The sequence below is a fragment of the Aedes albopictus genome, chromosome 3, assembly GCF_035046485.1.
Source record: "Aedes albopictus strain Foshan chromosome 3, AalbF5, whole genome shotgun sequence".
NCBI classification, from domain to species: Eukaryota; Metazoa; Arthropoda; class Insecta; order Diptera; family Culicidae; genus Aedes; species Aedes albopictus.
The window spans coordinates 175,757,666-175,770,815 of NC_085138.1; the positions used below are offsets into that span (position 1 = coordinate 175,757,666).

Below are 13,150 nucleotides of genomic sequence, written 5' to 3' on the forward strand. Positions count from 1 at the left end.
GAGTTAGGGAAACCGGTGTTTGCTTTCGGATTTTGTTTGCTTTTTCTACTATATAAACAACCGTGCGGAACCGGTGTGTGGGGAGTACACCTAGAGATACGCAAACTCAGGACGACAGTCAGAAATCATGAAAAAATATTACATTCTGGCGTGCATGGTTACGAGGCACTGCAGCTCGGTTCAGCAATGAATTTCTATTTTTGAATGCAATGGGAAAGGATGAACGGGTTTTGAACAGAGATTGAATGCAAACTCCGAAATATTTCAAATTGGAGATTTGTAATTTTTCTAATATTTTTTTTTTATCAATGTATATTTTAACTTAAAGCTAATTATATACACTTGGCTTTACTTATGATAAGGTTACAATTTTTATTTTCATTCAATTTTCCGTGAAATTATGTGAAATAGTTAAAAAAAATAACAAACATCTTAAACTAGTCTTTTAGCATTGTGTTCATTGATTTTAAATTACCCTAAACTCAACTTTTAAAGAAAAAAAATAAACAATTAATAAACTGGAAGTTTACAACCCATATTATGAACATATACTTTTCTTATGAAGGAGAGCCATTCAGTACATTAAAATCCCAATTGATGCCCAAAACGGGCAATTCACAGATTGAGTTTCAGCGTAAATTGGGGCAGAGCTTTTTGGGACCCGGGGGAGCGTTATTTGAAGTTTAGTGCATAATAGGGCATTATAATGATTTGGTTTGTTAAAATCGAAATGTCAAAGGTTTTTGATGAGTTTCATGGAGCACAATCAACAATTTACTAGTATTGAAAAGTATAGTGGAAGTGGTTCTCATTCTAAGGTCACGTGCCAGGCGAATTTCTCCTGAAAAAGACGGAATGAAATTGTTTTTTTTATTCTTCCCGATTGGGAATACTCACTAAAACATAGCTGCATTACGAAGCTCTGTACCTCCGATTTTGGAGTTACGGGCTACGTACGTCACTTTCTTAAGTGACCGCAAGTGCTAGAAAAAAGGAAAAATGTTTTCTGGAATGTCCTTCTCAAGGAGCAGAATTATCAGTATGAATTTGAAATCAGTGGTTTTCAATTTATGATCACTAACTATTATAATTTCTCAAGAGTTGAAAGTGGTAAAAAGCAATGTGAATGTTTTACGATTCAGTCATGTTAAGGAACAGGACCATCCATTTAGATATTTTTCAAAGAGCAATGGTCACGGAGATATCTGAAAAACGAAGCGTAGGGGCAACAGTCAAAGAATCCGAACAACTGTTTAAGAGAAAAGCAAGTAGTTCCAAATCTGGCATCACGGGCCACGTGAATTTCTCAAGTACTAGGAGGAAGTGCTTATTGTTTCTCTGATTGTCCATCTCAAGGAGCAGAACCGTCAATGAAAAGCACTCCTGATCCCTTCTAAACTCCCTGAAATGCGTTCAAAAACCCCTAACAGAAGTTAATAACTCAATAGAATAAACTAACTTCAGCTCTAATTAGTACCAGAAAAGTCTGGATGACATAGATCACCAAGTGAATATTCCAATAGTTACGCTATGAGGACTCAAGAGTAGCGTTCGCTCCCAGTGCTGAAAATGCCATTTTGACTTATCTAGATTCAATCACCCACAGCGACACGGGGATAGTGTCTTCCTCGTATATATTATTTTCATCCCTGAGGAAGACACTATCCCCGTATCGAAGAGTCAAGATTACAGTCGATTTCCAACAGCAAAAAAAAATAACTTTTAGTTTTGTCATCAAACCTTACCATAAAATACAGCGAATAATCATATACCTTTTGTCCAAACTTATTTTCACGCTCTATTCTGCTCAAACTTGTGGTTTGTTGATTTTAGTATTCCAAAACGATTTCTCCCATTCCAGTTGCCTACATTAGTTCCTGCTCAATAAATCTTCAGCAAACTGCAATCACCACCAGCGCCAAGTGCTCATTCCATCCAATTCACCACAAGGCCCCATTTTCGATTTCCTTAGCCATCATCCTAAACCTAAACTGGAACCAAGCCGGTGCGGTGGCTAGGAAATCTCGAATCGGCAGTGCAGACGACGACAACGACGACGTCGTTCATCGTCGTCATCGCCGCCGCCGCGCCGTCGCGGCTAACCACCATCAGGGAAGCATCCCTGATGGCAATGTGCTTCGTGCAATTTTATAATGTTCTATTCTTGCCGGTATGCACTAGGAAGGAGGCTTCAGTGGTGACGATAACGAAGACGACCAAGTCACCATTGGCAAACGAATCACGTACCAATACTCAAAATATTTAAATTTGATGCACATGCACATTTGTTCATGATCACTCTGCTTCTTGCCGTGTCGCGTCGTCGTTCGACCTAAGTGCAACGTTGGTACCTATATCTCAGCATAAGACCAGCAGCACGGACGACTACGACGACGACGACGACGACGGCCGCTCAACTGCTGTTCCTTCTCGATAAGAAACCGTGCACCAGCAGGTACCGGGAAGCACGGTAAAAGACATAGGTACTGTGTTCCTTGAGAATAGGGCTACCATATGCACAAATTAAATAACAGTTGATTGAAAGCAAAGATAGACTGTTTTTGGAACAAAATTTATAATCATGGAGAGCCTCACAGAATGCATGAGTCCTTTGAAAAAAGGGGGCTGCAAAATGGTGGGTCGGCTTCTACGGACCAATCGATGACAAAGACCGCCAGCTAAGAATTGTGTGCTTAGCTGGCAGAGCAGCATGGGCAGTTGGGCACTGTTGCCTTTCTGACTTCAGCTAGATTGAGGAGGTACGTCTCGAACGTCTGTTCACCAACGAGATGCGTCTCAAACAGCGTCTGTACTGGCATCCAGAGGCTAAGTATGAAATGCTCCTCCACCGGAGGCTATACTTGAGGTGGTAGCCACACCACGATGTATAGGGGATCTTGGGCAAACAACCTACTGTTAAAGAAATTCAAGAACCGTTACAGAAACTGAAAATGAAAGATTGCGAACTGATTCAACGGTAACAGCTTTTGGCGCGAAACAACGGACATAAATTGGAACTTGAAATGTACTAACCCTAGCCCAGCAGGGTGAACTGGCACAACAAGCCAACAGCAGGGGCTAGTGTGACCACGATCGCTTCATAAGCGGATGGTCTTGGGTTCGAACGCTGGCCCTTCATCGGGGGCTCTCTTGCAAGCCAAAATCTCCCCACCCACCCGAGAGGCAGTTGACCCTCTTCCGAGCTCATAACTGTAACGGACCCGGATAATTGAATATCGGTGAAACGATAACTCATAATGGACCTTCAACCATACTGGAAAAGGAACAGCAGCCAAACATCAACATCCACGTGTTCATCATTCTATCAAGGTCAGAGTAGAAAAGTGAAAGCAACTCAAATACCAGTTCGATATAGTAGAATTAGAATAATGTTAGGCGCTGCACAAACCGTAGGTGCAGTTGTAAAAAAGCTGTAAATTAGGTTAAGTTAAAAAAAAAATCAGGCATGCCGTATGAAGCTTGAAATTCTTGGACTGAGCGAAGTCCGTTGGCCGAACTTTGGAGAACACAGATTAAGGTCGGGCCAAATTATGTTATACTCTGGCCTACGAGGTGAACTAAGTCCCCGTCACCGCTGCTCTTATGAAGTGGGAACCGAGGATAATTGTAGCCAGATTCAGAACACGGGTTTGAAACCTCACCACGATTAAACCAATGCAGCCGAAATGCAAGATAAAAAGAACTTGTACAGTCAACTGAATGCTGTCGTGGATAAGATTCCAGGTGATATGTATCAAGATCCTCATGAATGATATCAACGCGAAGCTTAGTTCCGAAAACTTGGACTATGAGCACGCCATGGGACGCCATTGTCTCGGAGAAATGAGCGAGAATGGAGATCTGTTTGCAGATTTTTGTGGCAGCAATGGTGATTGAGGAATCGCCCTTTCCCCATCGACCAGTGCACAAAGTGATATAGGATTCCCATGATGACGTCACGGAAAATCAAATCGACTATATCTGCATCAGCGGATAATGGAGACAAAGCCTTCTTGAAGTACGGAACAAACGTAACGCCAATACTGCGTCCGACCATCATCTACTAACCAGCGAGATCCGATTGCGCATAGCGAGGAACCATCGGCAGCAGGAGACATTCGGCTTCGGTTTAACATACGCCGATTGAAAAGGTCCTTGTTGCGGATATTCTGGAAGGTGGCAGCGTAGAAGATTAATGGAGTGGATCATAGATGATACCTGTAGGAAGATAGAGGAGCAAAGGAGCACCAAAACCGCGAAAGAGGGAACGAAAACACGAGGAGCCAAAGCCGCAGCACGTCAGCGCTATTCGAGAACGAAGTGAAACGCTCATGTAGATGGGCCAAAAGAGCGTGGGTGAACTTCCTAGCTGACGAAGGCGAGAAACCCGCAAATACCGGCGACATTCATCTCTCTACGATGCCTCACCTCACTTAGTTGGACTAAGATGTGAAAAACACATCTGGACAGCTATTGACCGACCCGGCTGACCGCTGAAACGCTAGTTCGAGTACTTTGGAAGCCGCAGCATGATTCGCCAAGGGTTCGACGTAAGTATTACTCGCGTCAACACAGAAGCTCCATTATTGCAGAAGATAGAAACATTTCAGCCGAAATGCTCAAAGCTGTCCCCGTAGTATCTGCACAAGGGCGTAGCCAGAAGAGGGCAGGGGGGCCGTGCCCCCCCCCCTTGCAGCCAGTTTTTTTTTAATTCGGGCCAACTTAAAGAATATAAACAATTTAGAGTTCCAGAAAAAAATATTTAAAAATAAACTATTATAATAATTGAGGATTTTATCCACAATTATCAAACCGATACTTCTGCAAGGATGCATCGACGAATTCCTTCAAGAATTGTTCCATAGCTTCCTTCTTTTCATATTTTTTTCGTACAGAAATTCTTCCAGGAATTTGTTAAGAAAGCATCCTGGGATTTCCTAAGGAATGCATCATGGGATTGCTTCCGGGATTCCTCCAAGTTTTCCTTCAAGCATTCATCCGGGAATATTCTCTGTTTTTCTTTCGGGAGCAACTCCAGGGATTATTTAAAAATATCCTCCAAGGTTTCTCCCAGGAACACTTTTTAGAATTCCTCCAGGAGTTCCTCTTGGAATTCTTTCAGGAACTCCTCCAGGAATCAATCCAGTAATTCATCCAGGGACTGTTTAGGGATTGCCCTAGGAATGCCCCTAGGAATTGCTTCCGGGATTCTTCCTGGGGTTTCTTTTCAGGAACTGCTACAGGGATTCCTCAAGGAGTTCCTCCACGAACTCTACTTAGAATTGCTTCAGGATTTCCCCAAGGATTCCATCTGCAATTTTTTCAGGATTTTTTCCTGGGATTTCTCCAGGAATTTCTTCAGAAATTCCTCCAGGAATTATTCCAGGGATTCCTCTGGGAATTGCTGCAGGGATTCCTCTAAAAATTCATCCAAGGACTATATCAGAAATGCCTCTAGAGATTCCTCCAGAAATTCGACCAAGTTTACGTCCAGGTTCTATTGTATTTTATACTGATGGGTCCAAGATGGGAGAAAATACTGGAGGTGGTGTTTTTGGCCCCGGTATCAGTAAAGCTATACCAATGGGATGCAGTCCCACTGTATTTCAAGCGGAAGTTCAAGCCATTCTGGAGTGTGCCAACATTCGTCTGAAAAGACGAAGGTTTGCCAAGATCTGTAATTTTTTCGGACAGTGAGGCGGCTTTAAATGCGCTAAAAGCTTTCACGTGTCAATCAAAGCTAGTGTGGGAATGCATTTTTTCTCTGAAGCAATTGGCCAGTAGGAACGAGGTAACTTCATACTGGGTGCCCGGTCATTGTGGAATTCTGGGAAATGAAAACGCCGATAATTTAACTAGACAGGGTGCGGCATCATTACGATGAGCACCTCAATTTACGTGGCGGCAGCATTACGATGAGCACCTCAATGGCGACGTTGCAAGTACCGAAGGTGGCGTGGTAACAGATTTAGGAGTATGTGCACAGTACTTCCGGCCCCTGACCTCCAAGAGATTGAGGAGGAGGTTGGCCGGTTGAAAAACAACAAAGCCGCTGGAGCAGATCAACTACCAAGCGAGCTTCTAAAATACGGTGGAGGAAGCACTGGTGAGAGCGCTACACTGGGTCATTACCAAGAATTGGGTGGAGGTAGTATTACCGGAGGAATGGATGGAAGGTACCGTGTGTCCCATCTACAAAAAGGGCGACAAGTTAGATTGCGGGAACTATCGCGCGATCACACTACTGAGCGCTGCCTACAAGATACTCTCTCAAATTTTATGCCGCCGTCTATCACCGATTGCAAGAGAGTTCGTGGGGCAATACCAGGCTGGATTCATGGGTGAACGCGCTACAACGGATCAGATGTTCGCCATCCGCCAGGTGTTGCAGAAATGCCGCGAATACAACGTGCCCACACATCACTTGTCCATCGATTTCAAAACGGCGTATGATACAATCGATCGAGAACAGCTATGGCAGATTATGCACGAATACGGATTCCCGGATAAACTCATACGATTGATCAAGGCGACGATGGATCGAGTGATGTGCGTAGTTCGAGTATCAGGGACACTCTCGAGTCCCTTCGAATCTCGCAGAGGGTTACGGCAAGGTGATGGGCTTTCGTGCTTGCTGTTCAACATTGCGTTAGAAGGTGTAATAAAGAGAGCGGAGATTAACACGAGTGGTACGATTTTCACGAAGTCTGTTCAGCTGCTTGGTTTCGCTGATGATATTGATATTATTGCTCGTAAATTTAAGACGATGGCGGAAACGTACATCCGACTAAAGAGTGAAGCCAGGCCAATCGGATTAGTCATTAATGTGTCGAAGACAAAGTACATGATGGCAAAGGGCTCCAGGGAGGAATCACCGCGCCCGCCACCCCGAATTCATATCGACGGTGATGAAATCGAGGCGGTTGAAGAATTCGTGTAGCTGGTGATCGCCGATAACGACACCAGCAGAGAAATTCAGAGGCGCATTGTGGCAGGAAATCGTGCCTACTTTGGACTCCGCAAAACTCTACGATCGAATAAAGTTCGTCGTAACACGAAGTTGACTATCTACAAAACGCTGATTAGACCGGTCGTCCTCTATGGGCACGAAACATGAGCGAGTCATGTCATCAGGATGTCGGATAGCAACCCGACTAAAATGGTTCTCGAGAGTCATCCGACCGGTACAAGAAGACGTGGAGCGCAGCGAGCTAGGTGGGTCGACCAAGTGGAGGACGATCTGCGGACCCTACGCAGAGTGCGGAACTGGAGACAAACTGCCATGGACCGAGTGGAATGGAGGAGGCTACTATGTACAGCAGAGGCCACCCCGGCCTTAGCCTGATTGGTAAGTAAGGGTGCGGCATCAAGCTTTGTAGACCCTGAACCTTTCTGTGGAGTTCCTGAGTGTGCTCTTCGGATGAAACTAAAAACTTGGAAAATGTCCACGGTAGAATCTAATTTGAATGCCACGGATACATCCAAGCAAGCAAAAAGGTTCATAAAACCCAGTGCAGAAAAAGCCAGGTCCATACTGAATCTAAACAAAAGAGATCTCAGGGTAATTACTGGTCTGATGACTGGCCACTGCCCGAGTAAATATCATCTAAGTAAGATTGGAAAAATCCAATCCTCCGAGTATCGTTTCTATCAAACGGAAAACGAAACTGCCGAGCATTTACTCTGCAACTGCGGAGTGCTGTACCATCACAGATTGGCGATATTTGGTAAAGGGTTTCAAGAGCCCTTGGATATTTGGAGAAGTAATCCCAACAGGGTAATAAACTTTATAAAACGAGTTGTGCCTAGTTGGGATCAGGTGTTACATCAACCATTGTCCATCACAGCTCAATTGTGACAGGATACTTGACTAGCACCAAATTAAATATGGGTCGTACTACAATATTCCTAAAGAATGGACGCAGTGGTTAAAAGGCTCCACAGATGAGAAAAAAAAATCCATGATTGCCTTGGTGATCGTGACGTTTAATCAGGATAATAATTATAATTATTCATTGAATAATTATTCAGCAGCCTACTAATATGGTCACCCTATCAAAGCATACGTCAAGGGACGTATATTTTTACCCACACCGCGTAGTCGCACGATGAAAGCTTCTCCGAACTGTCTCCGCAGCACCGCAATGCAATCGCTCTTTATCATCCGCTCGGAATTGTATTTGTGATCGCGTTTTCATAATACTTAGCATCCAATCGTTTGGTTTGCCGTCTTCAGTAGAGGAGGAGGAATTTACTACCCAGGAAATTTAGCGCTACTCGAGCGTACAGAACATTCCCGAGGCGTTTCGGGCATTTCGGGAATATTTTAATTTCTCAAGAGCCGCTGATTTATCGTTGCGTGGGGTTTTGTGGATGCAGCGGTTTGTCTAGTGATGAATTTTACGAGCCTTAAAAGTCACCTTCTTCAAAAGCAAAATTTATTCAGATTCAAATTCGCAAGCATATGTGTCTAAGACGGTTGAAATGAAAAGCCAAAAGTAATTTCGCTTTATGTTGCCGAAACGAATAGAACTCTATATTATTTAGAAATTAAATACTGAAATGAAAAAGTGAAAGCATATTAGCAAAATTTGATTACTCTCCTCCTTATTAATTGCTATCAACTATTTTGAAGCAAAATAAAAACCAATTTGAGTAAAATTGATTTTTATTTATAGACAAATGAAAATGAAACAGAACTCGATTGAGAAAAACGTAAAAACCTGTGTCCTTAGTGTGGTTCTGATTAAAGGTTTAAACTGGATAATTGGTGTTTTTCTGGAAATTTCGAATTTCAGTTAAACAAATAACATTGATTAATTATTTATTATCACCGACGTTTCGGTCCGGCTGTTGGACCATTTTCAAGACTCGTTACACAAATCAACAAGTCACTTAATGCTGTTTTCATCAGCAGTCAGTTAAAATTAGTTATACCTCTGGTGCACTTTTGGACCATTCCACCATTTATATAGACATGTAACGATCCATATTTTTCCTACTTGGGGCATACGGCCCTACGGTTTGAACGTCACGAGCAAAGCTTCCAATTTTAATTATGCGCGCACTGGCGGCGGATAGAGGAAGCACTGAGTGTTATTTTGAGTATCATTTTGAGCTCCGCATAGATCTCATTACTCTAGCATCCCAACTAGTTAGAAAACCCAACTCTGTTTGTCCTTCGCTGTACCAAATTTTATATGGGAATTTCGTATACGCGAAAAGAGGCCAAATATGAGGAACCTTAAAGATTGAGTGAGATGACAATATTAAAAAAAATGCGTTCTTCACAAAATTGTGTGTGAGGGTAATTGTGTTGGACAAAAACCGGTGAGAACAATGTCTCTTCGCGTTCCTTAAATCATTTCCGTGCTAGTTGTCGAGCTAATCAGAAGCCAATTTTCCCAAAGTGAGTCTTGTTGCTCAAAAGAAGTGCTAATAGTATTACAAGTGTGAATTCATCCTAGAAGTGCAAAGTAAGGCTACTTGTGACTATATATGCCTAAATAAATTAAATAATAGGTTGTTTTAGGGCTATTAGGTAGTTGGCTGCTAAGCAGAAGAATTTAAATTCTGAGGAAAAGTGCCCTCGGCTTAACCGCGTGCTCCCAGTTGAGCCAGAGGAAGGTAAGGCATACCGTGGTGATTTTCGGAGAAAAGTTGAGCATTAATTATATCGTTCAACAGGAATCAAACCCACTGTTCAACGTGGGTTTTTGGTTTGGACCGGCAAAAATCCCGAAAGGTGGATTAAACTTTGTATTCGGTGGACGGAACAGGCGATTTGGCTCACCCTAGTGCAATCAGGGGGCCGTTTGACGTAGGGCTCGCCTAGCCGGAAAATTCTCGTCGCAGCTACCACCGGTGTGATTCGTTGATGTCACGCTGCTGTTAATACGTCATCAACCGTTCGTCACCGCTACACCGCCATTTCGATTTCGCCGCCACCACGAAAACGCCGCTAGTAGTCGGGATCCACGTCATCGAACGACCCGTGCTGCCACCTAGGCGTTGGTGTGTAAAGTGGATTATCTGCTCGTGATAGGATGCCCGAGTAGAAAGTATCGTCCTGAAATCTCCGCCACGATACCTGCACCCACGGGAGGACCTCCCGAATGCTCCGTAAAGCCGATTCGAAGCTGAAACCGAGTGCCGTGGTACCGAAGAAATAAGGTCAGACCATTCTTTTTATCTTTTCCTAGTTGTAAGCCCAGAAACCTTGATAGGAGTGACGTCACCATAGGGAACATTAATGTCGAGAAAGTGAACAGGCCATAAATCGAACAATATAATTGTAATTTTGCGCAATCCCAGTTCCCTTTGATTGTCCCGGTGACGAAACACGTTAATGCTTTAAGGTTTCGGATTCACGAGTATTTTTAACACTCCGCGTTTTCTGCCATTATCCTCTCATTGAAGGTTCGAATTTGTGAATGAAAAATTCTTGGTGATTTTGACTTCGTTTGGGTTTGTGAGAATGATTTCGGGTGTGTTTGAGCTTCTATTAACCGCCCTCAGATAGGGTCTCGGTCGGGTAATTATACATGCCTCAGTGGTCTCTCCCGCTGGAAAGTGGCGCTTAAGCCACTGTAGGTTGCTCTGCTCAAGTTCATTCGTTACAGACATCACAGTTTATTGTGCGAAACCAAACATAATGAATATGAAAACAGTTCAATAAAGTTTTGTTACTTTTTCACTATGGTTCCACATTCCGACTGGAGCTGACCCTTCTCCCAGCTTGGTAAGCTTCAATCACTTTAAAAGATAATTATTAGCTCTCACTAAACTTTAAATTGATTTAAAAGTTATGAATCACCCTACTGTACAGTTGAATTATTTAATGCTTCTTTATTCTATTCTTATTTTATTCGTATCACACAAAAAACTGATTTCAAATGTTTAATACCTTTTCAAAAAATAATTTCAGCTTTGAGAATTTTCCTCAAAATAAATAACTAGTGTCAATAAAATTATCAATTATGTGTATGCAATATGAATTATTTAATATCGTAGAATACTTGGGATAAAATATAAACAGGTGTGAACAATGGTATGTGCGAAATTGAGAAAGTGTATAAGTTGTGTTGACTGAAATAATATAAAAGTCAAACGTGTATTGAAGTTTCTGAAGTCATGTTTGTTAAAAAGTTCTTCAAATCATCCTCATTTAATAGCTGAGAAACTGATTATGAAAATCCAAGCTGAATGTGTGATAAGATATTATAACGTCAATAAAGATAAAAACCTATACTGTATGTTCTGTATATTTACTTTGTTTGGTTCCGCACAATAAACAGCGATACACTGAATAAAATTGTCAAAAAATAGTATTATTCAATGCAATATTGCACAATGATACCACCACGATCCACCAAAACATCGATGCACAGTGTGATCCTCAGGATTACCTCTATCAAATCCTGCAGGAGTTGTATCCCCGCTTTTCACCCAATCAAAGAAGACGATATTCGAAAATTTCGTGTTTTTTTGTAGAAAAATGAGCATATCTTATCGACGCATTCATGGATTTTTAAAAAAATTGTCTGAAAATAATTGTATTTCTCAGATTTTAACTTTTGTAGAAGACTCAAACTGCGTAGAATTTAATACAAAAAAGTAATTTGAAAAAAAACGAATTCCTGGGTATACTCTACAATAATTTTCAAAAATCGCTCTAGCTCAATATGCAAATGACCTACAAATTTGGTGTCTTCAGCAAAGTTTCTCCAAATAGATTGATGAAAAACTTTTTGGAACATTGCTTTGATCGAACTTAAAAATAGAAAAATGTAAAAAAAAAAAATATTTTGATATTTTTCGTGACCACCCTTATTTCAAAATGCATCAAATTATAGCCCATATCCCAAACTTCCAGGTGCGCGACCCCCTTTTGCCAGCAGACGTACTTTTCGCGACCCACCATGGAAATTTCCTCATTTGTTGTCTGTTACAGTAAAATATCGGAATGTCCTTCGCGACCCCTGGATGAAGGCTGGCGACCCCCCTGGGGGGTCGCGACCCACAGTTTGGGAAACTATGCTCTAAAACAACATCTGCATGGTCATAACATGTTTTTCCTCCTAAATTCATGATCTGGCCCAGTGTGGACTGATGTGTAGCGAAAATGATGTGATATCACAAGATTTTTTTTCTGTGTACCGAGAGTCCGAATAACCGAAAAACTTGCTAATCATTAGATCCATTAGAAAGATATTCAGCTCGAGTATTGTTTATTTTTAGAAGAAACAGCAATTGATAGATGTTTTCAGCTGCAATGCTATTTCAAATAGAGAAATCAATTTTCCTGTGCATATGCATTTATTATTTTGAAAACTTTATATCTTTTGTTATAATCTACCATTTTACAGACAAAAACATTCAACTCTCCAGACAAAGCATTTTTGTGTATTTCATAGTGTCATGCCTTATAAAAAACGAAACTTTTTAACATTGTCAAGTGCAATGAACACAAATAGCAAGCTGCCCCCACCTACGAAATTTCATCTTGCATTTCCAAAACAGATCATTCTCAAAAGATTTACGACGACACCGACACCGGTTGATGTTGTTTATTAATTAGTCTTGCTTCCATTCCGGCTCAAGTGTTTCCACATTTTACACCACTTTCGAGACGATTGTAACATATTTGTCATGGACCTAAATTCTCACCGATGATTTATATCGGCCAGTGGATTTAAGCAGTGCCAACCATGGGTTCATTTTTCTCACTCCACCCGGCCAGAAAGAGGAAGACACGAACATTTCTGCTCACCACACCGCACCGGTGGGAATCGTAAAACACGTTTCATTGCTAGTCCTCGTCCGCTGGCGCCAATCTAATCGGTCGATGTAACCGGGATCCGGAGAGCAGAAAATTTTAAATTCTCAATTGCGACTAGGTTTGTGTGACATGATTAAAAATTATTTCCTGGGTTTCAGCACTCGTTCCCCTACTGGTGAATGGTGATGAAATTGAGCTACTTGCTGGGTGTAATTCCATCTAACAAGGTTCGATGAAGTGGTTCCAGCACGCAGTGCGCATTGAACAATTCGAACGAAAATTAAACCGCAGTAAATAATGACATGTCTCACATCTCAAACACGGTCGATCCACTTGTCAATGGGACATAAAATTTATTTTCCGTCATTT

General features: G+C 41.9%; 1 protein-coding gene across 1 annotated transcript in view; it reads right to left on the bottom strand.

Annotated features, from left to right (window-relative positions):
* Window positions 1–13,150, bottom strand: part of LOC109398937 (heparan-sulfate 6-O-sulfotransferase 2) — a 69,854-nt gene that overhangs the window by 45,659 nt on the left and 11,045 nt on the right. The window lies entirely within an intron of this gene.